This window comes from Eschscholzia californica, unplaced genomic scaffold (genome assembly GCF_041429995.1).
Source record: "Eschscholzia californica isolate CP2 unplaced genomic scaffold, dmEscCali1.0.p SCAF_2, whole genome shotgun sequence".
Classification (NCBI taxonomy): Eukaryota; Viridiplantae; Streptophyta; class Magnoliopsida; order Ranunculales; family Papaveraceae; genus Eschscholzia; species Eschscholzia californica.
In genome coordinates this window covers 24,090,218-24,117,874 of record NW_028238309.1, presented here as the reverse complement: position 1 = coordinate 24,117,874, position 27,657 = coordinate 24,090,218, and the positions used below count along the sequence as shown (strand labels likewise).

Here is a 27,657-nt window from a genome sequence, read left to right as displayed (position 1 = left end):
TAGTCCATTTCGAGCAGTTACTCTGACGAATTGTTTGTTTCTCTTGTCCAGGTGTCTTCCATGGAATTCAACGCGAAAACCGGATAAAACCGGAGAAATGCACATGAAAGGGCATTTTGGTCATTTAGAGATTCTGGTAATTCTGGCTAATGTGATGCCCGATGAAATGTAGAATCTGAGAGGAACCCACGTCGAAAACAGAAGTCAAATCGGAGTCCAGATGGGAAAGTTATTCTAAGTCAAATATCGGAGTCTATGATGGTTGACAAAATCTTTTATATGACACGTGGCGTGCAATCCGACGGCGAGTGAGAAATTTGCGGTACATTGTTGGGCAAGCGCGGGACGGCACACGGGATTTGTTTGAAAAATAATATGGCGCGCTGGAAGGCAATTTACTACTGTAGGCAGTAGAAGATCTGACGGACATTAAGAACGTGTTTTCCAATCAAGAGTATGGACGTTCACGTCATCAAAAACTCGATGTCCTGCTCAGTAACAGATTATCCCCACACTAACACCCAGCACATTCATCTCTTTATAAGCAAAAAATGGGGCAAAGGTCCAAAAATCTCATTCTAAATTCGAATCCCCTCCAACTTGTCCCTAGAATAAGCTCTAAGTCTAAATGAGTCAGAACATGTACTGTCCACTAACTTTTCCCATTTTTTTTCTTTTCTTTTTTCCTCTAATACTCTTGTCAGGTACAAAGGGCTATATACCTTACTTATTCTGACATTAGCATTAAATTCAAACCCCATTTCTCTTTTCATTTGATTTCATCTTATTCTCTCTCTCTGAAAGATTGTTGAACCTGAAAACTCTTTTTCTCTCTAAATTTTTGGCTGAAGTCACCCCCTTTCATTTGATTTCATCTTCTTTTCGCTCACATTCTCTCTCTCTAAAAGATTGTTGAACCAGAAAACTCTTTCTCTTTCTAAAAAATTGTTTGAAATCACCCCTTCTTATTTGATTATCATCTTCTACTCTCTCCCATACTCTCCCTTTGAAGGATTGTTTGAACCAGAAAACTTCTCTCTAAATGTTTGGCGGAAATCACCCACTCTGTCTCTCCGACGTCAAAATTTATGTCTGAAAATTTCAATTTCCACTAGGTATTATTCATCAGTTGACTTCTAATGGGTGATTGGGTTTCAGTATTTAGGGTTTAGAGTTTAGAGGGTTTCGGTGTTGAGGGTTTAGAGTTTAAGGGTTTAGGGTGAAATCAGAAAACTCTCTCTTAGTGCATTTTCCTTTGATTATCATCTTCTTCTCTCTCCCACAGTTTTTCTCTCTCTCTCTCTCTCTCTCTCTCCCCCTAAAAGATTGATGAAGCAGAAAACTCTCTCTTTCTCTCTATAAATTTTGGGTAAAATTTCCCTCTCTATGTCTCCGATCGCAAATATGTTTCTTGTACACAACTTTCTTCCCTGTACACAAATATGTTTTTTGTACACAAATTTATTTCCTGTACACAAATCAATTTTCTGAACATTTCTGATTGTAGTTGGAGCAGTTAGAATGTAGTAAAAGTATATTACACATAAATCATTGTAGTATCAAATCCCTGTACACAAATCTATTTCCTAAACATTTCTTATGTATTGTAAATTAAAAAAATTACATTTAGTATACATATTATTCAAGTCAAGAAGAATGTAAGTTTGTCTTTCTTAGTACATAATATATTGTTTCCCAAATGGAACATTTGGTATATGTACTATTTGAAAGGGCATTTCTGGTTGTACTAGAGGATTCTCCGGTAAACTCAACATTATTCCATGTACCCAACTTTCTTCAATGTACAAAACTTTGTTCCCTGTACACAAATTTATTTCCAGTACACAATTCAATTTCTCGTACTCAAATTGATTTCTTGAACATTTCTGATTGTAGTAGGAGAATTTGGAATGTAATACAAGTATATTACACATGCATGATTGTAGTATCAAATTTCCTGAACACAAATCTATTTCCTAGAAATTTCTTATGTATTGCAAATAAAAAAAATTACATTTGGTATACATATTATTCAAGTCAAGAAGAATGTAAGTTTGTATTTCTTAGACATAATATCTTGTTCCCCAGATGGAACATTTGGTATATGTATTATTTGAAAGTGCATTTCTGGTTTTACTAGAGGATTCTCCTCTAAACCCAACATTCTTCCATGTACCAACTTTCTTCAATGTACACAACTTTCTTCCCTGTACACAAATATGTTTCTTGTACACAAATTTATTTCCAGTACATAATTCAATTTCTTGTACACAAATCGATTTCTTGAACATTTCTTATTGTAATAGGAGCATTTAGAATGTAATACAAGTATATTGCACATGAATGATTGTAGTGTCAAATTTCCCGGAGACAAATCTCTTTTCTAGAAATTTCTTATGTATTGCAAATTAAAAAAATGTACATTTTGCATACATATAATTCAAGTCAAGAAGAATGTAAGTTTGTATTTCTTAGACATAATATCTTGTTTCCCAAATGGAACATTTGGTATATGTATTATTTGAAATTGCATTTCTAACAGTGAAGCTTAGAGAGAGAGACGGCTGAAAGGAAAGTGTTGATATGAAGATTAATTTACAGAGAGAGATTGATGATTTGAGATATTTTCAGAGGGAAGGAAAGATTGAAGATGGATTCAGTTATCTTTTCTCTACTGTTAGAGATAAATCTAGAGAGAGAGAGAGAGAGTCATAAAATATTCTCCTTTCACAGTGGATTAGAAACCAGAGATTGGGAATTCTTTCTCTTTGGTGATAAATATATTATTTTTGGAAGAAAGGAAGATAGATTGCAGTGGGTTGGAAGAGAGAGAGATTTGGTTCTGATTTCAGAGAAAGATTTGATTGAAGATGAGTATTTCTGAAGATACAGAGAGGGCTCGACTGACATAATGGATGATATTCTTCTTCTCCTATAAAGAGGAGAACACAGAGAGGTTCTAATCATCTTCTCATTTGGGGAAGCAAGTTCTTTGAGGTTTCATATCTGCTCTGTTTTTCCTTCTTCTTCTTTGGGCATTAACGCAAGATTAGAGAGAGAAGAGAAGAAAACAGAGTAGAAAGAGAGAAAAATTTATAGAAATTAGGGAGGATTCTTGCTCTTTTTCATCATCCCATGATCAATTTAATTATCATCTGGTCTTGTCTTCTTCTTGTACAGTTCCACTTTTTGTGAGAGAAAGTGAGAGAAAGGAGAACCAGAGAAGAAATATTAGAGAGAGGGAATCGAAGGAGTAGAGAGAGATAAAGAGCTAGAACATGAACTTTTCTTTTCTTCTTCTTTGCTGAGTGTTAATATTAGAGAGAGAGGGAGACTGAAAACAGAGAAGGTTAGAGTGTATATTTAGTCTTTGATGATGTTTCTTCTTTGTGATTTTATGTGTCAAATGAGAATATTTTAGAAAGAAGAGAACTACAGAGAAAGAAGGAGAGTTTGTGAGAGGCTTGCTTTTGTTTTCTTTGTAACTTTTTTGAAAAATTCAGTTTCATCTTTTCATTTAATTCTTCTCCTTCTTTGAAGCTTAAAACAGAGCAATCTTTTAGTGAAAGAGAGTTGTAGAGAGAGGAGAAAAGAAAGAGAGTTGTAGAGAGAGGAGAAAAGAAAGAGAGAGGGTAGAAGGAAGATTGAGTTCTATCTTGTTCTTGACTCTGTACCATTTTAGAGAAATAGAAATTCTCCTTCACTGATTCGGCATATTCATCATATTACTATCATTATCAAAAGGCTTCTCATTCGATGATTTCCTTTACTTTATCTTTGATTTAACAATGAGAACGTCTCTTATGATTATGCTTATGTGTATGCGAAGTATGAGTAGCTAAATCTTTCACTTAGAGTGAAGATGAAGCTTCGAGCATGAATGACTAGTTTACTCTTTTCATGTTTCTCATTAAGTGCGCGTTGTTGTTTAACTATACCTATTTGATTCCATATGATAATGATAGTAACTTCATCGTTTATACTTATAGCTTGATAGGTCATACTTAGAAGTAAGTTTCTTTGATAACTTATGTTTGTCATTTGATAGACGATAGTTGGGATATAATTATTTAGGACTTGAAACTAGTATAGTTCATCTCAGACACGTTTGTTTAGAATTTCATATTTTCCGATGTTTAGATAAAGTTATTTTACTAAATATTGAGTTATATGTTAAAGAATCATGTTAGGAAAGGGGTAAAACCATTTTGGGAGTTCGAGGTGGAATCAGAACTCTAGAATCTTCTATCATTTTGATATCTTCGAGAACTAGTCCCCAGTCTCTTTTGTTTAAGTATTTTATTATTTAATTGTTTTATCACCAAAACCAATTTCAAACAAAATCGTGTTACTTCTAAGTGTTAGAATAGGTTGCGCTTAGTCTCCGTGGACGATCTCGGTCTTACTGAGTTATTACTTGACGCTCGTATACTTGGGGGTATAGACCTTTTAGGGTGACCTTCTAGGCCCTTCACTACATTATCTCAAAAGTTCATTCGATAAAGGCATCTCTCTGTCTGTTACTAGCCCTCTTCATATCTTTGGTTACAGTGATTCTAACGGGGTTGGTTGTCCTACAACTCGTCGTTCCACGACTAGTTACATTACCATGCTTGGTTCTAGTCCTCTTTCGTGGAAATCTAATAAACAACCAACAATTCCCAAGTCCTTATCCGAAGCTGAATATCGGGCTTTGGCCTCTCTCACTTGTGAACTTCAATGGCTCAAGTTTCTCCTCTTGATCATGGAGTTGATCACCCTGATCCTATGTCTGTCTACTGCGACAATCATGCCGTTCTTCATATTGCTAATAACCCTATGTTTCATGAACACACAAAACATATTAAAATTTATTGTCATTTGGTCCGCGAAAAGATAAAGACAAACCTGATCGCTCCCCGTTTTACACCTACGACTAAAAAACTTGCTAATGTCTTTACGAAACCACTTGGAGCTGACAATTTTTAGAAGATTATTATCAAGTTAGGCATCATCTCCATTGCTGCTCCAACTTGAGGGGGAGTGTTACCAATCAAGTATATCCAACCTGTAGGGTTGCGTAGTCTACTAATGTCGTAGCGGAATCTCAGACATCTCATGTCTAACATTAGTCTCCCAGGATCACATGCATAAACTAATAATCTACTAAGAGTTTAATGATTTACCTTAATCGCTAATTTTCCCTCGAACCTCTCCAATCGCTTTAGAAGACCAAGAGCTCCAATTGTAGCTCCTCTACTTGGGACACCGAATGGCATACTTAATCTCCCACCTTGTAAGCTAGCTAGAACTCCAATGGTAGTTTGATAATGAGAAGAAGTAGTACTTCTTCTCAATTTGACTAGTTGATGGCTTTTGGGAATTAACTCACTTTCTCTTCTCTACTTGATGTTGTAGAGTAAGAAAGCTCTTAGAGAAATTCCACACCTTATTCACTGCCCTAAGGGTCATTATATAGAACCCTAATAAGAGTCCACCTCTAATTTGGTTTCCTAAAAGACCCTTTTGAACAAGATTTAAGGAATTAGTCGAAAATAGAAAGTAGTTGCTATTTTCTCAATTCCTTGAGTAGGTGACGTCCAAACCTAGCCAAAATTGACATATGTAACCTTCCTTATGATAGGAACCTCCCCACAAAACTTCAACCCAATCCGAACCCTAAAAGTGCTCCAATCTATTTGGGCCCAAAAGCCCTTTTCGGGGCTTTTTGTGCTAACTTTGTCTAAAGCTCTTTTAGGCCTGTGAGACATGTTTATGGTACCATTCCGTTATAATGACTCATTTCCATAGTCAATATCATCCGATTAAGTACCCATTCTTATGTATAACCGTTGTAGGATCCGGTCGAAGTTAGCTGCGAATTACTTCGTAATTCGACTATCGTGGTTGGTTTCTAGCTAAACACTACGACCCCTAAATCAACCAGACTTGATGATCTTATTCATCAATTTTCCTATCCGAAAAATTTCTCGCATTGCATTTTTTGTCGAAGGACATCTCCTTCACGACCCACGTGGTCGGATCGGACAGTCGGTTGTATAACCGGCCAACATAAGATAAAAGAAGACTTAGTCAATTAATTCAAATTCAAATCCCATGTATATTCCTTGTGTATCTCTTCCTTGTTTATCTCTTAGGATTATATATATATATATATATATATATATATATATATATATATATATATATATATATATGTATATATGTATATATATCCCTGTATCAATACAAATATACATAGCAGAGAGACTATTCAAACTCACTTGTGTTCATCCTTTACCCTCTCTCACTCTCGGTCTCTCGATTATAACAAACCTTTCTCGGTTTGTTATCTCTCACTACATTTTCACAAGAACCAATAAGAAGTGTCTAAAAATTACTGAATAAAACTATTAATAAAGAGGAATTTAATCAAAACTCTTTATAAATTCTATGACCAAATTTTGACTCTTGTGGGAGGGAGAACGGGTATGGAAAAGAAAGATATCTTAAATTTTAGTTGACATGATCAATTATACAAAAGTTTCAAAGAAGATGGAGAGACAGTTTCTCATGTTAAATGTATAATAGTTTTAGTAACTTGTCCACCTGTCTTTGGTGCAGCGGCTGGACACCCCTCTTAAGCCCATGAGATCGTGGGATCGAGTCTTCGTGAAAGTAGTTTGGCATTAAGATATATCCCATGTAATTTAGCCAATATATTAAGTAAATAATATAATAAATTTATCGGGCTTTAGGCCTCTTTCATGTTATCGGGCTTTAGGCCTCTTTCATTATGGTTTAAATCAAGTGGTTATCGCGTTCATCACATCTTCATGATGTATCAATGCCTTGTAACTTATATATTTTGGTGAGAGAACCTTATTTTCTGTTTAATTATTTTTATAAATAAATTAGTTAAAAATTAAATTTGAAAATTCCAAGATAAATTTACTCACTAGCATCCAAAAAAGAATGAATCCAATATATAATTTTGTAGTTTTTTTTTTGTTGGAAGTCATAATTATGTTAGTTGTAGGTATCACCACTTTCCCATAATTCCACTTGACCATCTGTTGTTGGCAATTAACCTGACCACATACGAACGGAGAGAGGAGAGAGAAGTTCTGCGGTGATGTCATCAGATCCCCAATCTGCTTCCTCCCCTTTCTCACCTTAACCCTAGAATATTCCTTGTTTCAACCACTTTCCATCAGATTCAACTCAATCTTCATCCCAATAAACTCAATCTCTTAACTGTAGTAAGATTAACCATCCCTACATACAAAAACTACCTTTAATCCCCCAAGATCACACACCATTTGATCCACCTTAATTCCATCAACTTTGCATCTCCAAAAATAGTACTACTTCAAACAGAAGCAGAGGAGATACATAAACCAGGCTATCGAACTCCGAGAACAGATCTACTCATCGATCTTCAGGGAGTATCTTAAAATCACCTCTTTTAATCTTATTTACTGCATGCATGTTTGATCTTATGATTTTTATCGTTAAATCTGTCTAGTTTTTTTATCTTCTTTTTCTAGATCTTTGAATAGTCATGTTTAACCTTTACCCCGATTGCGATCTTCGGCCTTCTCTTTGTTATGAAGAGTTATCTTACTGTCGGCATATTTCCTCTCATTTTACCGGCTACCTTTCAAGTTCCACCCCTCTTTACCCGGATTCAGACGAAGAAAATTAGTTGGTCAATTGCTGACTACTTTACCCACTCAATTCAGAACAGTCATACAAAGCATTTATCTCAACTTCCCCTTCGACCCAGGAGATCGCTATCTTTCTAACATTAATCTGAATCGTAGTCACACACTTTCTGGTTCTTATCTCTCAGCTCATTTTTTGTCGTTTACTGTTGTCTATGGTTACCGTATAGATCTGACTTCTATCCAAATTCCTTAACATTTTCACCTCCACCCTTATTCGCAATTCAATTGCGCTTATTTGTTGGCTTAGCTCGGTATTTATACACTTGCTACGACAGCGATCCAATTACCAGGTGTCTAATTCGTTTCTTATCTTTAAGACTCGAACGGGTATGGTCTCTTTGTTTAGAGAATACTGGTGGGATAACCCGAATCATTTTGTGATTCCTTCTTGCAGACACCCGCGGTTCCTTTTGGAACTTTAGGCGTATGTTTAATCCAGCTTCAATGTTACAAGATGTCAGGTACATGTTTCATCTTTCATTCAACCAGGCGTGCTTTTAAGCTAAAAAAGCATATTTTTTTTCAAGAAGAATTGTTGGACTTGCAAGCTACAGAATGGCGAATGCTTTACGGATCAAAATTATATTATGTAATTCCTCATTTCTGTTATCTTGATTTCTATTTTGTGTATTGTAAACGGTTTAGTAGTTTAATGCATTACCTTTTCAACAAAAAAAAAATTAACCTGACCACTAGGGCCTAGGGGTACACATCTAATAAACACACCCTTAACGAAATGAAAATCAAGTTTTGAACTTCCTATTCGTATGAAACTCATGGGAGCGTAACGGTTAGTAACAATAATGTGCCACAACCTTTAAAGTTAAGGAGGCTTAAGTAGTGACATATGTCAAGAATCACATATTGAGAGGCAATAGAGCTAGCAGATAAGAAGCTCGAAATATTGTTATATTTAATAATCTTAGGTTTTTAATTGATTTAATGATTTCTTGTTGAGTAGGAATGTTTTTGGAAGAAATTTGTTTACAAATAAGTTTCTGATTGAAATCAATACTTTCAAATTTGATCTCTAATAGTAGTTTATCTTCATTTCGACTACAAACTTTTAAATCTGATTTTTCAACGGTAGTTTATTTCTACTTCAAATACGAACTTTTAATGCATTGGCTACAAAAGATGATAGTCAAAGGAATATACTTTACTGGCTAGTTTGGCTAGAATAATTCAGAATTTATTTATTCATTTCAATTTTAACCCTTAGATCATCAGTATCAAACGATTAAGAATCGTTGGATATTTGGGCAATTAGATTTTGAGCCTATAAATAGATTGTGCATTGTATACAATAACTTGTAATTATTTTATTATATTTTTAATTAATACGTTTTCCTTCTTGAAGTGAAATGATGTAGTCTCCTTCTCCCCCGGCCAACATGTAAGGTGCTGAAATTGTGCGGTACGAAAGTCAAAAAATTAAGACTACCGACGGAAAGTTAGATCGTTAACAGTATTTGTTTCATGTGCAATTAGGCACGGATAATGCCTTTGGGTTTAACTGGATCTAGTGAGGCCCAATAGTCCAATTCCTTAGTGTAATTTCATGTCTGTGACAAAAATTGTTGAGTCCGGTTCCTTTGTGTATCTTTGGGAGGATGAGTTTTATGTCCAAAATCATAGGATCAATGAGTTTAGAGTTCAAAGATAATATTAAATAGAAAATAAATCCACTAAGAGTAATTTATATGTCTAACCTCTCTTTTTTCTTACCTAACCTATCCCAGGTTAAATAAAATTACTTAGATTGAAAGATACAAATATCTTTGGCCGCGGATTTGGGGCATAAAGAATAATCTCCGAGGAATAAATTCTCTAGGAAATCTATATTTTTGTGTAAATACTCGAAGCAATATTTTCTTTTAGCCCAAACATTAAATTGATCAAAGATTACCCCCCAATCTTCATTTTCTCTTTCACGTTCACCACCACAATTTCCCACTACCACCATTCCGACCCTAGTAAACTGATCTAAAACACTACTAGTTCTATTCTCAATACTATTACTAACAATTGAATAGGAACTCAACTGCACTAGAAGACTCCATACATCTTCTATTCTGATCACTCTCTGAGGCGATTGACCTTAAACTTCGAAACAATCATCTGACATTGAATTGTTTTAGTGTTCTTGAGAAGCTTCAAGATTTGAACCTTATTAATGGGTGGTTTCGGTGTGGGTATTCGTTCGATAGCGTTAAGAGTACACCAAGCTTGAATCAAAGGTCGAAGGGTATGATTTCGTGTTAGATTTGTTTGTAAGAAGACTTGTTTAGTGACTGAACATGTTTGTTCTTAACGTTAAAGAATCATTTTTCTATGTTTTCACGATCATATATTATTCCTGTTAAAACTTTAACTGGATCTCATGATTTCTAGTGAGATTGGACATAAAAAGTCAGGAGGCATATCAGTCTCATTCTCTATTTTAGACTACAATTAGGGTTTGGGCAGACCTAAAACGTGGGTGTGTATTTGATAGAATTGGGCAGACTACAATTGAAGAGAGAAGTAGATGTGGGTATTTGATAGAAATTGAAGACGAGAGTGTCAATCCAATCACATAATTCTCTATCTCAATCAAAGGAAAATATTATCAGTTATTCACTCCCAATCACAAATATATTTACACCCTTTATTCTCTCTAAATCAATCAAAATATATTCGTAATATTTCTTTGATCACTAGAATTTTTATTGTAGATGATATAATTGTTACTGGTTCTAATCCTGAACACATTCAAGAACTACTCAAAGATTTAAGTAAGGAGTTTGCGGTGAAAGATCTTGGCCTATTAACTTATTTCTTGGGTGTTGAGGTTATACATACAACCAAAGACTGATCTATTGCTACAGACAAAGTTGGATGGTATCAAACCTATCAACACACCACTTGCACCTCAAGCCAAAATTCAAAAAATGGGGACAAGTAAATTCTCAGATCCGACGTTATATAAAAGTGTTGTTGGTGCACTACAATATTTTCATCTGACCAGACCAGATATATCAGAGGTTGTTAATAAAGTATGTCAATTCATGGATAATCCCTACGAGGAACACTGGGCACTTGTTAAAAGAATTTTACGGTATTTAAAATCCACTTTGCAATACGGACTTCACTTACACAGACCAACTGATATAACTGTAAATGCATATGTTGATGCGGATTGGGCTGGAAATTTAGATGATGTATTTACTTTGGCGGTAATATAATCTCATGGAGTGCTCGAAAACAGAAAACAGTTTCAAAATCTAATACGGAAGCCGAATACCGTGGTATTGTCATTGCAACTTAAGAATTAGTTTGGGTTGAATCTTTACTAAAGGAACTCAAAATTCAGTCTCCACCTCCACAATTATGGTGTGACAACTTAGGTGCAACGTATCTTACAGCAAATCCTATTTTTCATGCTCGTACAAAGCATATCTGATAGACTTTCACTTTTTACGTGAAAACAATTAAATATCCAATTCATCTCATCCAAAGATCAATCAGCAGGTATTTTCACAAAGGGACTCGGCTCACCAAAGTTTGATGATCTTAGAAGCAAGTTAAACGTTCGTCCACTCCCGCTTAACTTGAGGGGGTGTCAATCCAATCACATAATTCTCTATCTCAATCAAAGGGAAATATTTTTCAGTTATTCACTCCCAGTCACAAATATATTTACACCCTTTATTCTCTCTAAATCAATCACAATATATTCGTGATATTTCTTTGATTATTAGAATTATTATTGTAGATTTGATTTTTGAATTTTAAATCCATGTAATCTGTCCATATATAGATGTATTGTATTACTAAATAATGAGAACCTTACACACTGATTTAGTGTGCAGAGGAACATACAAATACTCCCTCCGTTTCATTTTGTTTGGTTGTTATTCCTTTTATGGATGTCCCAAATTGTTTGGTCACTTTCCTTTTGTAACTGTAGTGCCTTAATCAAATCAGTGGGTTGCCTATAGCAACACCACGTTTAATGCCCTAAAACCCTACGCCCAATACTTCCTGAATAAGTTATTTTATCTCATTCTTTGGCTCCCACCGTGAGATACTAGTGAGAGAAAGTGGGTAGGGTTTATTCTAGAGAGTTAAAGGTCAAAAGAAGAAGAGAAAGATTAAGGTGTTGGTGATTTTGCTTCGTTGGTTCTTCGTGTGGGAGTTCTTCGCATTAGTTGCTTTGGATTAAGGTAGGTTTCTACTTCCTCATGGCTTCGGTAGCCTTTTTCATAGGAAAATCAAGAGATTAGATGGTATTCATGAACCTAAATCTTATCATAATCCAAATTAGAATTAGGGTTTATGACATAGATATCCAAGGTCAAATTTGATTAGACATCTTATAAAAAACAGGAAGTATGACCACTTTGAACTATGATTAGATGATTATTTTTGGTAGGAAATAGCTTTGATGTTTGATACATTGAATCACCCTAAATTTGATGATAGTTGTTATCCTTTATATACACACTAGGGTATAGCCCGTGCCCATAGGGCACGGAAATTTTTATATTTATGTTATACAAAATTATTAAATATTTTGATCTTATATAAATAGCGAAGTAATAAAAATATATTTAAAATAATAACTCAGATCATATTGAGTTTTTTTGAAAGTTATATTGAGTTGTTTGAAGGGAGAAAAGAGGAAAGAGAGAAAAAGAATTAGAGAGTTTTTAGGGAGTGGGTAGTTATTTTGAATATTAAATATCTATATTTTCAAAGACTCTTTAAAATGAAGGGTCATGATTTACAAAAAAAAAATTGGACGACCGAGATTTATAAACCAAAGTTATGACATGGCACCAAAACTTATGTCATTTGTTATATAGACTAGGTATAGCCCGTGCCTTCGGCACGGCAAAACTTGTTATACGCACTATTAACTATTTAGCAAGAATCGAAGTCGAGTAATTCTACTGGTATTCGTATATCGCAATTGTTGTTTTCTAAACTATTCCAATCAGTAAGAAAAATTCTTAATCACATTAAAAGACAGGTTGAATATTTTGATAAAAAAAGTCCAAAATAAATTCCTTAATAATTTTCAAAACAAAAAATGTATATGTATTAAAGAAATACAAAGTTAAATCAAAAATTTCTTCTAGAAGTAGATTAGATTGAAAGGTCGTCGCTTTGGAGAAAACAAATTTTCTAGAGTACAAATTTGTGGGCAGAATCAAATTTTTTTTTTTTCCTCAAGCCCCACCACCCTTCTTTTTTCTTCACTCTGGCGAGAGACTGTTTGTCAACAATCTACCATCACCGACGACACTTCAAAAATAATCCTCATATTCTTCTACTATCTCTTCTTCGACCACCACCGTGCTCCCTCTCACTCTTGCATTGATTTTGATGTGAACTATAGTTACATATTGGTCACTAACAAATGAAACTCCAAATTTATTCAGCTAATTCATCTTGCTTCACCCTTGCAAACACAAATAAGATCATCGGGATGTTAGTTACATGTACTGAAAAAGATCGATAAAATGGGGAATTAAGAGAATACACAAACACGCTAACCATAATGGCACAGTTTTTCATCTATATGAGAACACATAAAATAAACTATGGGGGGCTAAGAAGATTGGCTTTCATTTGTTCAAACATAAGATCAACGTCTTGCCTGTGGATCCTCTTCAAATACATCGAATGCATCATCCATGCACTACACGATATTACTACAAGATTCGAGAAAATAATATAATCCGATAGACAACACAAGACTACCGAACTCTTACATGGTCCATCCTTGTTCAGCTGCCAATTCATGGTAGGGAAACATCTAAGTTGTAATATAATCTGATAAGTTTGAGAATTACCTTCACTTTACAATCACCACATAAATCGTATCCATAAATTAACCATCGCCACATAAACAAATAAAACAGCCTAAAACTTTTGTACCATAATCGAAAAGAAATTTGAAAATTACCGATAAGATAACCACAAATACCATCAATCGTCAACAACTCCTGGCCAAATAACTGAAAGTAAAAAAGCAAAGTACAGACCCCGAGTCAAGGAGCACATCCAATATTTCCATGATTCCATCACTTCATCTTTCTATCAGAGTTAGACAATCTAACCTACTTTCTCCAATACTACAAAAGTAAAAGGAATAGCCTGATCCACCCTGTAGCTAGGCTAAAATCAAACATTCAATAAAGACAAAATCAAGATTAAAGAAACCTAAGAACAAACAAAAACATCATCAGCAAATAAAACGAAATGATCAAACGGAATCCAGATAAGGGCTAAACGGAACATGAAAGACAGAGAGAGGGAGAAAACCATGGAAGTCTACTTTAAACTTCAAGTAGATAATTACAAAATATTTCACAATTTAGCTGAACTATGATATATCAGAACTTGGTTGATCATAATGTTAGAATCAGTTGTTACAAGTGTATAACTACAAATCTAAACCAGATCTTTGCCTTTCCTTCAAACGAAATAAAGATCATTTTAATCAACTTCTCAACAATTAATCTAATTAAAGTTGAATGATCATATAATATACCTACAAGGATCACAATAAAGAGATTTCCTGAATATGTGTTACATTGAACCTCTAATCATAACAATTCAAATATAAACATCACAAATTGATATGTAACACCATATCGATATTATTAATTATGGCATGTAATAGTTACCTAAACATCGTAACCACCCATGAGGCCATGATTAAAAAAAGACTCAAAACCAGTTTTACATATATGTGATCTACCATTTGTACCAAGAGAAATTAGAAATCTCGAAAAGTACCAAAAACTAAGGAAAAACTCAAAAGAAAAGATCCATTTTGTTGAGTAGAAGACTGGAATTGAAGTAAGAAAAAATGAACCTTAAATCATGAAAAACATATTGAATCATAGATGAAGCTAGATGTAACCTGCAAAACAGAAAACACAAATTAGTTTGATATTTATATTAAATAAGAAACTAAACCAAATGTTACCTTTATAAATTAAAAATAAGAAAATTGTGCCAATTTATTCATAGATTTTAGACATATCAGATGTCTCAATGGAAAACAAAAAATGAGCAAGATGATATACCATCTCTTGTGATGGATTTTTGCAATTGAAATAAGAGACCATCGTGATATTAATTATTGTCTCCATTAATGCTGTAAAAATTTATGGTGAAGACAACGGTTTTGCCGTTTGATTACCTAATGTTATAATCATACTTTTAATCAAAAAGAGTGAAATTAGGAAATTCATTATTTTCTCCATCAATGATTCAATGTTGTAAAACTGATTAAGGTCGGACATAATGGTGTTGTCGATTGATTCAAGAGAATTTCTAATGCTCACCTTCCCCTTCTCTTACCGTTTCTTTATATTTAAGATAATCCTTCATTAAATGTAAGAAACCGAAATAATAAATTTAAGAATCCAATTTTAAGGAAGAGAAAATACGATCGAAAGGCTCAAGACTGAAGATGAAATATCGGACGGTGGAGATTTATAAATGCCTACAGTAGATTTCACCCCACCTTCTTTTATCAATTTCATCTAATTAATTTCACCTCGATTGATGGTAATTAGACGATCCAGATTCATCATGTTGTTTACTTTCTTTCATTTAGTAGGTGAGCAAATTTGTGATTTTTAGGGTGGGTAACATATCAAAGGGTTTGGATGTTATCAAAATCGCAACTAACGGACAGATTTATCTTTGGGTTTGTCCCAGTCAGCAAAAAACTTTGCATTTTATATAATCACTAGGTATAACCCGTGCCTCCGGCACGGACACTTCCATTATGCACTATACATATGTAAATTACGTGTGTAAATAAGTGGTAAAGATAAAAAAAATAAAAAATGAGAAAGAAAACGAAAGATAACAATCTCACTTTGTGTTTAGGATTAACAAAAGATCAGGAAGAAAAATTACAAAAGGAAGAATCAATACTTATTTTCAAAATTTTGGCAAGGCTCCACTGATAAAATACATGGTAAAAATGAACCAAACCCCCATGTGTATCAATCATAAACATAATATAATGTTGCGTAGAGCTGAAGTATTACTCTTTGACCATAAGTGAAAAATAAAAACTATGCATTAAAGATTTTAAAATATGAAATCTTGAAGTTCCATATATTTTTTATTCATTGGCATATAATAAATCTAAATGATATTTAGATACAAAAAACTGTCCACAAGATATGGATCTCCTACGACGCAAACATTGATGTCCCTTCGTCGTTCTTCGATAAGATATAATGCATAATAATTCAAACCATATATCGTCTCCAAAATAATTTAGGCCAATTCGACAAATCTCCATTGTACAACATTCTTGAGGTTGGGTAGGGGCAGAGATGATGAGTACAAAATACTATATTAGTGAATTCTAAAACTTTCACCAACCCATTAAGAAGCGAAACGGTTCAAAAGAAGAACCTCAATACATAAAAGTAAACATTTTATCAGCTTTATCTGAAGGGTAAAAAATTGTGACGAAGTGAAAGACAGAAATTAGGATTCTTCAGTCTGTATTATCGCAGTAAACCATTATATCTCACCGTAAATTGTTGATTCTCTTGACCATCAGCATCTTTGTTCCTATTCTCAATGTTGTTATCCGTTTTCCCATCACAAACCTGAAAAAATAAAATACCAAATTCAAAAGTTGAAAGACTCATCAAATACCAACAGAAAGGAGACCTAAGAACAAGGGAACACGAGCATGAACATGTTCAGATTGGCATTGAAGGTGGCTCGATTAAAGAGATCCTTCAGTTTGAATCTCTTAAGACCCCTAACACCTTCATGGAGCTTGAACAAAGCGTTGTGGAGCTTCTCGTCCGCATCCTGCTCAATCCTGGTGAAGTTAGAGTCGTTATATCCGATATTACATCAATAACAATTAATAAACCCGGTGCTCCGATATTGAGAAAAATAATATAAAAATTTACATAAAAATCAGTTAAAAATGTAAGATTTGAAGAATGTAATATTGCGCATCCTAAAACCTAATACCGTAAAAATTCTACGGGAGAAAGACTTAGTTTCGTGTCTTCGAGGTAAAGAAATTAAAGTGATACTACAATAAAATGAGTCGAAGTCAATAATTTGGAAACCCTCTATTCAATGAGCTATCGCGATCATCACCTGTAAAAATAAATTCCATAAAGTTTTAATCAAATTCATGAAACTGAAGATAATTTCACATTGAATAATAAAATAAATTAACAAACTTCAAAGATTAACAAAAACACGCACATGCTGAAACAAAAATGAATTCTGAATGAAGAACTAAAGTATCTTGAATTTAACCGGAACTAAAAGAAGAAACCAAAATGTAATTCATGGCGTTATACTCTAAATACACTTTTTCTTTGTATCAAAATCACCCGAAAATAACCTAAAAACAATGGATCACCAATATCCCAAGAATGATAGCAAAATGAACATGAAATAGGAAAAGACCTAACACGAAATCATAATTTTCAATTGAATTCTTCCCTCAAAAAAGTTGATTACCAATACCCGAGAAGGATAATAATATGAATAGGAAGGATGATAATATGAATAGGAACTAAAAAAGAAACCTAATATAAAAACTATTTTAGTTTTCATATGAAACCGAAATAAAAATCTAACATGAAGATGAAATCAAAGGTAAACTAAGTATGCTATCGGATATGTGACACCCATGCTAAAGAAGTTGTTTTTGATTCCATTATTTGATTGCATATGAAATTTAAGAGAGAGGTATGTAGATGATCACATAAATTTAAACTAAAATAGACTAATAATCAACAACATCCCTCAAAGAAATCCAAATTCTGACAACCCATCCAGATAAAATCCTAAATCCTAAACCCTAAATCATAAAATAAAAGAATCCAAATTAGTATTATCAAACCAAGAGAATGAATCCTAATTATAAAACAAAAAAAAAGAAGGAACTGTTACTTTCAGACATTACCTTGGCTAAATATTCTCTGCCTTTAATAGAGGGAGAGATCCCAACACAAAATCAAGAAAATGCGGGGAAGAGAATGAGCTATGGAGGATTAATTTAATTTGGCGTTTTGCACTAACAATGAGAATAAGAGCTGAAAAAAACTTAAACTCCAACAATCAATTCACAATTTAAGAGGGCAACATTATGTAAAGGAAGATTGTAAGGGAGTTGAAAAGATTGTAACGTGTGAAAGAAACAAATCTAATGGTGGAGATGACAAAGCATGTTCAAAATTTTTTTTTCTCGTACAGACCAGATTAAGCGCTTTGTTTACTTCCTATAATATAGTGGGTCAATAAATATGTAAAAATTAGGGTGGGTAACAGATCAAAGGGTGTGGATCGTATCAAATTTACAACCAACGACCGGATTTGTCTTTCGGCTTGTCCCAGTCAGCACAAAACATTGTGTTTTGTTATATAGACTAGGTATAACCCGTGCCCACGGGCACGGACAAATGAAAAATTATAAACACTATACCCATGATACGATAATTCGAAAAACATTGTTACGAGATCTAAAGGCCCATATCATAGAAAATTTAAAACATTGTAGCAAAATGAGAAAATCCAATATAAGCATTCACAAAAAGATTCATGACCACGTGGTTAATCTAATACAAATAAAACACAAAGAAAACTAACATTACAAAAGAAAAATTATACATGATTAACTGTAATTACTAATCCTTTTGTAGCAAGTCCTATATAATAAATACCAATTGTCCCATGCCAAGAACAACTCTAAGCCCATGAACAATCTAGCCAACTCAATCTGAACAATCTAGACAATTCCTCTGTAAATGCACATCTGCCCTTAATGGTAATCATCATTGACATTAGGAAACCAAATTCTTCAGACGTTTTGTTCTAAACAACTTCCATTATTAACTAAGTATCTCTTTATCCTTCGGAGATGCCGATTCATTATTTCAGAAGATGGATGGTGTAATCAAGGTGCTAGAAACCTCGACAGATCTTTGTCCCATGATCTCCATATTTGCAGCTCTTCGCCTAAAATCAAATTATTGCTACAACCTATTCAAGTGTTCTTTGGAATCCCTGTTGCACAATAACATACAATGTTAAGAGAGAGGGAGAGAGAGAGAGAAAGAGAAAACGAATTTGACAAACATTAAAATGTGTCAACAAGTCTGGTTCGAATTTGGTATCTCACTGCCTAGAATTGGAAACTATTCAATTCAAAGTCACATTTCAGGTAATTGGGTTCCTACCAACTGAAGTTTATTTAGGAACTTATAAAAACACTGTAGTACACATGGCTATTGGGTACTGATTGTCATTGGTTATCTTTGAAGGCTCGTTATGTAATAATTGTTACTACTAACCAGGAAAGTTGTACTTAATACAGAACTTCTAATCACTCTATTTTGGAGCTTAATATGAGGTCATGTTCACCTAATGGAATCAAGTATCAGATACTTTTTTTATATCACCAAATGGGTATTGTGGTCTTACCCGTCCCAATTGTATAATAGATGTTAGTCACTAAATTCTTAAAGGTATGAAATGCTTGTGGCTTGTTCAGTTTCGGACAATTGAGTACCCGTTATACATTTCTCTAAGAATTAAACATAATCGTCCATGGTTGTTAGTGGTATCACCAAAGAGTGTAACGATGTAAAACTGGCTATAAAGGAAATATGACATTATGACGGTTAATTATGAACTTACAGAATGAATTTGAGTACTCTTTGCAAGCCCGAACATGAAGTTAGTGATACCCTCCAAAAGCACGAGTTTTGCATTGTATACCTCGCAAAATAAACCCTTCGCTTTTGCGGCATTTCGGGTACTAACACTGCACTTATCGACATTGAGGAGCACGTACCAGAAGGTCGAGTATACTCCCATACTGAAAAACCAGATTATTATGTCATGAGAGAAATTATAGAAAAATCTTGAAAAGTTATTTGGTAGTTAAAACAAAAAGTATTCAAATGAGATAGAAAGTAGACATTTTCTGAATGTTGCAATCGAAAAAGGTCCGACCATCTTCAGGTTTTTCTCCAGTGAATATCAACCTCTTTAATCTTGAGGAATACCTTCTTTGTCCTTAAAAGTTGCCTTGACATTGTCATTTGTATCAGAATTTTCCACTTTTAAAGTAATCCCAGTTAAGGTATTGATGAAGACTTGCATCCCACATCTAAGTTGAAAACCATCTGAAGAGTAAACCCTTTTTGGATGTTCTAATCAGCAAGGTGTGACCATCTTCATGTTGTTTGCCTGCAAATATCAATCTTTGCGAGTCTGGAGGGATTCCCTTGTCTTGAGTTTTCATTTTGACATCATCAATTGTGTCCAGAACTCTCAACCTCAAGAGCAATTGTCTTTCCACTTAGGGTATCGTGAAGATCTGCATTTATAAATTAAATTTCACAATTTAAGTGATGAACTCGGGGTTTTAGGAGAATGATCAAACATTGAAAAAAGTGGATTTCTGATATAAAACAAACAAAAACCTTTTAAACTGTAAAGTCGAGAATGGTATATAAGTACCACTCTTGGAACCAGAAATCTAATGAAACTTAATGAAAGATTTAGGTTTTGGATGAGGAAAACCATATACCTCCATATTTATTTATAATAGAAGAGAATTACAATGGTTGGAAATAAATCACGTAAACATAGAAATAATCCTAATTCTAGTGTATCCATATTATGGAGATATATATGAGAATATTTCCTTGATTGTATCTTGGGTAGGAATACTTGACTTATGTACCACTTTTACCCTTATTACCCTCCCGCAAATTGAACGGAGAATCAAACCGAAAGTTCAATTTGGAAATAACTTGATGAGACGATTCTTCGACACATTTTTCCTTAAGGTAATCATGGAATTGATTGGTCAACAAGCTTTTCTTTGGTGTAGATCAATAAGATTTACTGCAGTAATAACCAACAAACATGACGTAATAACATCGAGAAAGGTTGCACTTAGTGAGCATAACCACTCTGGGTTCAGAGGCTCATGGCAACAACACGAGACGTCTTCTTTGTGAAGACAAACCTAGCAAAAACACCCAACGGGAAGGCAACTACTTTGCACTCCAAACGACGACAAATAACGACGGCCGATATTATCGATCGGCAAAAAAAGAAAACAACCACTTTGTTTTTCTTACCGTCTTGCACCAATAATGAATTAACCCTACACTTTCTTGAACACCAATTTAAGTCCATCCACGAAGCTCATTAAGATTGAAGATCCCCTTCCCTTTATAAATAATTCGTCCATGGTTGATAACAAAAACCTCCCAAACCATTAACCGATACTATTGATCACTAGAATCTCCACCATTGAAACTTTATTGAAAAAACATCAAAAAACTTCGATTGTAAACCTTCACTAAATTTATTGTGAAGTATAAACTAAACTAATTAAAAAAACTAGAGAAAAAAATAAAAGAGAAAAAAAAAATAACTATGATTCCGGCGGACGGTAGTCATGGAAGAGGCTACCGCCGCCGGTTAAGCGGAAGCAAAAATAGGATCGAAACTATACTCTTTAGAGTTTTGTAGCTCTGAAACCATGAAAGATTTAGGTTTTGGAGGAAAACCATATACCTCCATATTTATTTATAATAGAAGAGAATTACAATGGTTGGAAATAAATCACGTAAACATAGAAATAATCCTAATTCTAGTGTATCCATATTATGGAGATATATATGAGAATATTTCCTTGATTGTATCTTGGGTAGGAATACTTGACTTATGTACCACTTTTACCCTTATTACTTAATCACAACATAAAACGAAATCTAATATAATCACACCAAATAACTCGTAGAGTTAAGAAGTTAAGAAAAAACGAAACTAAATACCCAGATTCAAAATAACGAAATTGACGAAAAAAACCAACATTGATTCAAGAAAAATAGAGTTGTAATTGAAAATAAATGAACATTGATTGAAGAAATTAACGGACCCTAATTGCTGAAATAAGAACCAAGCTTGAAAAAAAGAAGAGAGCTCCAAATCTCCAATTGAATAAATAAACAGACCCTAAAACGAAGAAATCCTTGAGCACATTCTTTCAAACTTTCAAGAAGAAAAAGTGATGGGAGAGTTCAACAACAAAACCCTAAAACGAAGTAACACCCTAAAATCCACTATTCAAATACTAAATTAATGAAACCTAACCTAATCCTTCTTGAGACTCAAAAGGGACGGGAACCAGTCAACTAATCAAGTACTTCTTCAATCTCGATTACCACTAACAAATACGTAGAGTATTATATCTCGGTAAAGAACTTAAAAAGTAAGAAAGATGCAGAACCATATACCCCCGATTAGGCGTATGATGAATCACAACTAATTAACAAAGATGAAGAAAAGAAATGATATAAGCTTATACCCAGACATTGTAAACTTGCATATGATCTCCCTATTCCACAGCCTGTAACAACAAAAATTATGTCATTAACTTTAAAAAACATTTAAAACCACAATCACACTGAACATGTAAACGATTTGCAAAAGATAACAGATTTAGATTTTTAGATTATTAGGGAAAATCTGAAGCCATATAACTGTGAATAGGAAGATGGAGAACATTTTACGCTTGAGAGATTGTATGTGAAGATGATGAAATTGAAAAGGTTGGATTTTTTATAATGAAACTTGTAGTATAGTTGAATTATTTGGTACCCATTTCTCACTATTTTTTACCATACCAAGTATTTATAATGAAACTTGTAGATGAACAAACATACCCATTTTCATATAAGTTTGGATTTAATCGAGATCTGGTAGAACTTACAGGTGAGTAGGGTTTAAAAAGATGATCAACCCTAAGTGTAAATCCTTTTCTCTTCTTGGTCATATTTAATGGCCTCCTTCCCTCCGATTAAGACCCAAATGAAGATGACTACAATTTTTCCTTCTAAATTCCAATGGATCTGCCAACATTTTACTCCCAGTTAGTAAATAACCCAAAAAAAGACTATTTTGTTTACAGATAAGAAGGTATCTAAACTATCAAATAAGAAGAGACAATCATGATAAGGAGTACCTGGTGGATTTGATCTTAATAGATCAATACATTATTCGTAAACCCTAACAAATATTGAATCAGGTAAACTTCTTCTAAAATCTTCCACTCTTTCATTATTTTCTTACACGTTTCTTTACTGTAAGAGACTTTCTTCTTAGGTTTTGAGTTTGATGAACCACCATAATGATGATCAGTGATGGAGTTTTCAGTCGATGGAATAATATCGAATTGCTTGAATTCTTCTCAACGTTTTTGGATCAGAAAATGGTTAGAAAATGGGTCGATTTGGTAACGGAAAGGAAGTAAACAAATTTGAAGTTAGAGGGGAGAGAGAATGAGAATTAAATCTCATTAAGGGGTTTGGGCGTTTCAGAGAGAGTTAATTGGACAAATTTTTACTTTAATGAAGATGAAAATGCCGGTAGTTCATGGAGAGGGAGAGAGTTATTTAATCCAAACGTTGAACCAGCTCTTGCCGGGAGTTTAGACGGTGTAGATTCAGAGTCTTATTTACTTTCTTGCGTTTAGTAGGTGACTAAATTTGTATCTTTTAGGGTGGGTAATAGATCAAACGGTGCGAATCTTATCAAAATCACAACTAACGACCGGATTTGTCTTTTGACTTGTCCCAGTCAGCAAAAAACATTGTGTTTTATATAATAGATAATAGATACGCATATATTTGCATGATATATAGCTAATTTTCAGCAACTATATATTTTGACAAATAGTGATTTAAGTCTCTTTCTTACTATGTCTAAAGGGTATGACTTTCATAACTAGACATCTCTTGCTTGTTAACATAAGTAGGGTACAAATACACATAAATTGATGATTAAAATTCAGCAATACCATGAATATTATACGATGATATTTTGATTTCATAAAGCATGATTTATTTGTGAATTCATGATAAATTAATGAATTCATTATATATTATTGTTGAACATGAAAGTATACCGTATGCTATGATGATTCATTTGTGTGTGCGCGTGATGTGGTGATGTGGTAAGTTGGTGAGAAGTTGATAAGTTTGGTGGTTGGTTCGACCCTCTCTACCGAGTATTTATGCGATGACCGACCAATTTGCATGGGAAGCGTACTGAGGTACGACTTAGGTATGGAGCGTATGGGGTCGGCACTAACACAAGGGAAACCTTGTGGACCACACTCTCATGCAACATGGGTTATGGGAGGGTTCGGATGATGGATCTGATTTCCCTGGATGGACACTAACTTACCATATCACTCATGTTGTTTGTGGAATGTTACTTGCCAATTTCTCTCTTGCCTCAAAGCTTATGCATATATATATAAACTGACACCTTTATATGTAATGAAGAAATCTAGTGGACTTGATGGATCTTGAGACTGTCTATTAAGGTTCTAGGGATTTAGAAATCTACTTGCTGGGTTCTGACCCAGCCTATTATTTTTCAGGTCAAGGAAATCAGGAGGTGCCACATGCTTGAGTCATAGTTTGCCTTTGGAGGAGCTCTCTCAGTAGTTTTCTTTTGTTCTTAGGTAGTTATTTCTTTTACGTTTCTTTCGACTCACGTGTCGCTGATGTAGAGACATCGTTTTGGTTTTGAGAACTTAATAAAGTATCTTTTCGTTGATTTATCGTTACTTAAGAGCTTCATACTTGGTGTTGTTTATCTCTTTTGGTGAATACATCAATTTTGTTCACTGTTCTGCCGAGGAATGCTTTAAATTTAGGTTTTCATGGCGGCCGACGTGGAAATCTAGACTTGGGGCGTTACAGTAACATCCATTCAGATATTAAAATGATGGCACTTCTAAAACTACCCTTTAATTTCAATACCAATAAAAAGTTCTAATTGGTTCTTCTACACTTCTACCAATGTTATATTTAATGAAATACTCGAAGTTAAATGAGGATAGTTTAGGAAAGTGTTTCTTTTTGTCAACAATAAATAAGGTCTCTTTAATAAGTTGAATTCCTCAAAACTACAAACAAAATGGGACGGAAGGAGTATTTGTTTCTCTACAGAGAGAAGCTCTTACTTTTGGATGTATTGAAGTTAGAGAGTAAAAGTCACCAGAGGAATTCTAAGAAAGGCCTAAAAGAGAGAATGTGAAGATTAGGGGCCACTGTTGGATAAAATAAATGTTTGGACTAAAAGAAGAATATGTGCCCTAAGTCCATATTTATTGAGAGAATACTTCTAAAGGCACCGGGCCGAAAGGCTGTTAGCATCCTGAAATTTTATTGACTCGGGTCAATGGCTATTGACCCGAGCTCTCTATAAGCACCGGGTTTTAATGTGGGTGACGTTCACCTTCGTTTGCTTCTTCCATCTTCTTCTTACAAAACAAAAAGAATCCCAATTAATGTTTCTTTCAAAACTAAACCCAATAAATGAATAACTATTAAATGTTTAACATTTAGTTAATGAAAAATAATATCTTACAAATTTCTTTCTTCTTCTTCCTCTCAGATTCAGCTTCTCCACCAAAACAAATGTTCACTTCTCATCACTATTAACAATCTATTAGATTAATAAAAAAAAATTCTATTGGCTTTTACACTACAGAATCCAAACCTAAATGTCACGTTTTAAAACCTTGAAGTAGAGCTCTACCTGTCATGGATAAAGGATACTGTTTTTCAAGGTCACGTTTTCATAATATGTATATATATAAATATATATATATATCACCTTGAAAAAGAAAACAGTACATATTAGGAAAGAACATACTAGGAAGATGAAAATTATATAAATGTCAAAAAGGCAAAATCAAAATTACAATTTAACAGAAATCTGAAGTCATAGTGGAAGTTCCTTCATCTTGCCATCTCTGTAAAGCCTGAGGTAGGCTTAGATAGATATCAACACCATATGCTTTGGTGAGTAGAGTTTGGTCTGCTTAGAGTGAGAAAGTTCGAAATTGGGATTTCTAATCGATTTTGTGAGAGATAGATGGAGGGGTTAGGGTTAACTAAGAAGGGACCGGTGCGTACATAGTTGGTTGGTGCTAATAGAGAAAAGAACGGTTAGGCCTGGTGCTAAGAGAGATGGATGCTAACAGCCTTTTGGCCCGGTGCCTTTAGAAGCACCCTTATTGAGAAAGTCTTTATCCCCAGAAGATTTTTCTTTATTCCCCAAAGCCGCGACCATATCTTTTTAGTTTAATGAAAATAATTTCTCATTTAGAAGTTTCTAACCCTACAAAAAGTTGTCTTTTCCTTTTAAATGAATTTTTCATAATCTTTTAACCCAAAGAAAATCTATTACTCTCTCTTCTTCAGTTCACCGCAAGAAACCCTAGAGAAATCTCAGAAAAAAACATCTACGTTTTTTTATTGTTCACCTAGAAAAAATCTAGAAGAATATGATGCTCAATAGATTAAATTTCTTTTTTTAACATTTTCACATTTTTTTCAACGATAGATTGTTGGACCGTGTATGGTTTTTTTGTTCTTGTTCTTAAAGTTAGGATATCAATATTTTTCTTAAAAAATCCTTCAGATCTTGTCCCACTATTTCTTTCTCTACAATCTTGTTTTCTTTAAAATTTTAACATGAAAAGTAATTAGATTGCAAACATTTTTTATATTCTCATAGAATTTTCTTGATTTTAACAACATATTTACGTTTTATAATTTTCTGACTCACCCAGAAAATCACTTATATTTTTCATTTCAAATGAGCGAGTTTGTTTATGCAGTCGACAACGCCCTCAAATTTGTTGTAGCAGTTCTTTGATTTTGCATAAATTGTAGAAATTTTATCAACATTTTCAAAACTCTAACAAAATAAAACATATTTTACAAACATAACAACGTTACTGTCAAAATGATTTGGTAGTAGAACTGTAAAGATTTTCCGTAAAGTTTTACATTTCGATTCCTTTACCTTTTTTATTTTATAGTTAACAATTTGTGGTTGAATCTAACTATAATCATTTTTCACATGTAATGTTAGCCAAAACTTTAACAATACAAGCGCAAAGGACGATGTTGAATTAACTTGGTTGTTGTTGGATCAATTAAAGGATACTTGGACCAAAATCATTAAGATATTAGTTCTTATGATGGATTATGTTATAATGAGTTGGGAGATTTTATAGGGCCCCTCATTTTTGTTAAAAGGGCCCCCCCTCAATGATAATTTACCAAGTGAAATGGTTCATGGCGAGGCCTTTTAACAAAATTGGGGAGGCCCTATAAAACTTCCCGAGTGAGTTTCTCTAAATTTTAATTACTCTAAGTTTTAGTACAAATATCGTGAAATACGTTAAAAATGATACGAAAACATCAATGTAGAATAATAAAAATGTAAAACTTTGCGAGAAATCTATATAATTTTATTGTAGTTAAATCCAACTTATTTATGTTTGTAAAAATATGATGGATTATTTTGAGTTTAGAAGATGTTGGTAGAGTTGCAAAAAAAAAAATGCAAAACCCAAAGAAATGTTATAAGAAAATTTCTGAATTTTTTTAATAACACATATTATTATGTTAGAATTAATATAATGCAATAAGAATATTGAAAATGTTAGCAAAATATATATCAGTTTACATGCATATTTGAAATGAAAACATGATTAGTTTTTTTCTAAAATATAATTGTGTTGTTAAAATCTGACTAACAAGAAGATTGAATTTTATAAATATGTAGCTTTGTTCGTATTGATAGAGTAACGACCGAGAGCATTTCGGTACGCTTGAACCCCGCCCTCAAACTCTTGACCGACGTGGGTGAAAGTTGGACCCCATGCAGTTGTCTTAGTTATTTTCTATTTACGATAACAACTAAATGAATTTGCATCACTAAAATCCATTCAATGAATGAATAACTGTTCATAAAAATGTAAAAGCATTACGAGTAATAAGAATAAAGAAAATTTTAGAAAAATGTTTAAAATGTTGTTCTCCTAATTTAA

General features: G+C 33.6%; 2 long non-coding RNA genes across 4 annotated transcripts; both read right to left on the bottom strand.

The window, feature by feature from the left end:
- Positions 1-12,915: 12,915 nt before the first annotated feature.
- LOC147557052 (uncharacterized) lies at positions 12,916-15,189 on the bottom strand. Of its 3 annotated transcripts, none has more exons than XR_015235013.1 (4): positions 14,795-15,189; positions 14,581-14,628; positions 13,666-13,877; positions 12,916-13,158 (listed from the first exon to the last, which is right to left on the bottom strand). It is a non-coding gene; the product is annotated as an uncharacterized LOC147557052 (long non-coding RNA). The 3 variants fall into 3 exon arrangements; XR_015235012.1 differs by having other exon boundaries at positions 14,911-15,189; XR_015235014.1 differs by lacking the exon at positions 13,666-13,877.
- A 3,146-nt stretch (positions 15,190-18,335) lies between these two features.
- Positions 18,336-20,097, bottom strand: LOC147557051 (uncharacterized). The gene is made up of 3 exons (XR_015235011.1): positions 19,697-20,097; positions 19,413-19,593; positions 18,336-18,779 (listed from the first exon to the last, which is right to left on the bottom strand). It is a non-coding gene; the product is annotated as an uncharacterized LOC147557051 (long non-coding RNA).
- Between the last annotated feature and the right edge of the window lie 7,560 nt (positions 20,098-27,657).